Here is a 2,936-nt window from a genome sequence, read left to right on the forward strand (position 1 = left end):
TCACCCAAATACACTATTTTGAGATACTGTGGCCAGTCTGCCTGAAGCGATACGCCACTAGTTGTGTATCTTAAGAGAAACATCGTTACTCTTGCCAGCGGTTTCTTGACTTTGAAGATGTGATTATACTGGTGACGAGATATTGGTTACCCTAACAGAGTCACAATGTTTCGTGCCAGTTGCTCACCGAAATACACATTTTTTAGATACTGTTTCCAGTGTGCCTGAAGCGATACGCCACTAGTTGTGTATCTTAAGAGAAACATCGTTACTCTTGCCAGCGGTTTCTTGACTTTGAAGATGTGATTTTACTGGTGACGAGATATTGGCTACCCTAAGAGAGTCACAGTGTTTCCTGCCAGTTGCTCATCCAAATACACATTTTTTAGATACTCTTTCCAGTCTGTCTGATAGCTACGCCACTAGTTGTGTATCTTAAGAGTCATTGTAACTTTTGCCAGGGGTTTCTTGAAGTTGCTGATGTGATTATGCTGGTGACGAGGCATTGGCTACCCTCTGAGTGTCAGAGTGATTCCTGCTAGTTGCTCTCCCAAATACACATTTTTTTGATACTTTGGCCAGTCCGCCTCAAGTGACACCCCACTAGCTGTGTATCTTATGAGAAGCTTCGTTACCTTTGCAAGCGGTTTCTTGAAGTTGGTGATGTGATTATGTTGGTGACGAGGCATTGGCTACCTTAAGAGAGTCATAGTGCTTTCTGCCAGTTGCTCACCCAAATACACATTTTGAGATACTTTGGCCAGTCTGCCAGAAGCGATACGCCACTAGTTGTGTATCTTAAGAGAAACATCGTTACTCTTGCCAGCGGTTTCTTGATTTTGAAGATGAGATTATACTGGTGAGGAGATATTGGTTACCCTAAGAGAGTCACAGTGTTTCGTGCCAGTTGCTCACCCAAATACACATTTTTTAGATACTGTTTCCAGTGTGCCTGAAGCGATACGCCACTAGTTGTGTATCTTAAGAGAAACATCGTTACTTTTGCCAGGGGTTTCTGGAAGTTGCTGATTTGATTCTGCTGGTGACGAGGCATTGGCTACCTCAAGAGAGTCATAGAGATTCCTGCCAGTTCTTCACCCAAATACACATTTTTTAGATACTCTTTCCAGTCTGCCTGATAGCTACGCCACTAGTTGTGTATCTTAAGAGTCATTGTAACTTTTGCCAGGGGTTTCTTGAAGTTGCTGATGTGATTATGCTGGTGACGAGGCATTGGCTACCCTATGAGTGTCATAGTGATTCCTGCTAGTTGCTCACCCAAATACACATTTTTTTGATACTTTGGCCAGTCTGCCTCAAGTGACACCCCACTAGCTGTGTATCTTATGAGAAGCTTCGTTACCTTTGCAAGCGGTTTCTTGAAGTTGGTGATGGGATTATGTTGGTGATGAGGCATTGGCTACCTTAAGAGAGTCACAGTGCTTCCTGCCAGTTTCTCACCCAAATACACATTTTGAGATACTGTGGCCAGTCTGCGTGAGGCGATACGCCACTAGTTGCGTATCTTAAGAGAAACATCGTTACTCTTGCCAGCGGTTTCTTGACTTTGAAGCTGTGATTATACTGGTGACGAGATATTGGCTACCCTAAGAGAGTCACAGTGTTTCGTGCCAGTTGCTCACCGAAATACACATTTTTTAGATACAGTTTCCAGTGTGCCTGAAGCGATACGCCACTAGTTGTGTATCTTAAGAGAAACATCGTTACTCTTGCCAGCGGTTTCTTGACTTTGAAGATGTGATTATACTGGTGACGAGATATTGTCTACCCTAAGAGAGTCACAGTGTTTCCTGCCAGTTGCTCTCCCAAATACACATTTTTTTGATACTTTGGCCAGTCCGCCTCAAGTGACACCCCACTAGCTGTGTATCTTATGAGAAGCTTCGTTACCTTTGCAAGCGGTTTCTTGAAGTTGGTGATGGGATTACGTTGGTGACGAGGCATTGCCTACCTTAAGAGAGTCATAGTGCTTTCTGCCAGTTGCTCACCCAAATACACATTTTGAGATACTGTGACCAGTCTGCCATAAGCGATACGCCACTAGTTGTGTATCTTAAAAGAAACATCGTTACTCTTGCCAGCGGTTTCTTGACTTTGAAGCTGTGATTATACTGGTGACGAGATATTGGCTACCCTAAGAGAGTCACAGTGTTTCGTGCCAGTTGCTCACCCAAATACACATTTTTTAGATACTGTTTCCAAAGTGCCTGAAGCTATACGCCTCTAGTTGTGTATCTTAAGAGAAACATCGTTACTGTTGCCAGCGGTTTCTTGACTATGAAGATGTGATTATACTGGTGACGAGATATTGGCTACCCTAAGAGAGTCACAGTGTTTCCTGCCAGTTGCTCATCCAAATACACATTTTTTAGATACTCTTTCCAGTCTGCCTGATAGCTACGCCACTAGTTGTGTATCTTAAGAGTCATTGTAACTTTTGCCAGGGGTTTCTTGAAGTTGCTGATGTGATTATGCTGGTGACGAGGCATTGGCTACCCTCTGAGTGTCAGAGTGATTCCTGCTAGTTGCTCCCCCAAATACACATTTTTTTGATACTTTGGCCAGTCCGCCTCAAGTGACACCCCACTAGCTGTGTATCTTATGAGAAGCTTCGTTACCTTTGCAAGCGGTTTCTTGAAGTTGGTGATGTGATTATGTTGGTGACGAGGCATTGGCTACCTTAAGAGAGTCATAGTGCTTTCTGCCAGTTGCTCACCCAAATACACATTTTGAGATACTTTGGCCAGTCTGCCAGAAGCGATACGCCACTAGTTGTGTATCTTAAGAGAAACATCGTTACTCTTGCCAGCGGTTTCTTGATTTTGAAGATGAGATTATACTGGTGAGGAGATATTGGTTACCCTAAGAGAGTCACAGTGTTTCGTGCCAGTTGCTCACCCAAATACACATTTTTT

Source organism: Schistocerca nitens, chromosome 3, assembly GCF_023898315.1.
Source record: "Schistocerca nitens isolate TAMUIC-IGC-003100 chromosome 3, iqSchNite1.1, whole genome shotgun sequence".
In the NCBI taxonomy this organism is placed as follows: domain Eukaryota; kingdom Metazoa; phylum Arthropoda; class Insecta; order Orthoptera; family Acrididae; genus Schistocerca; species Schistocerca nitens.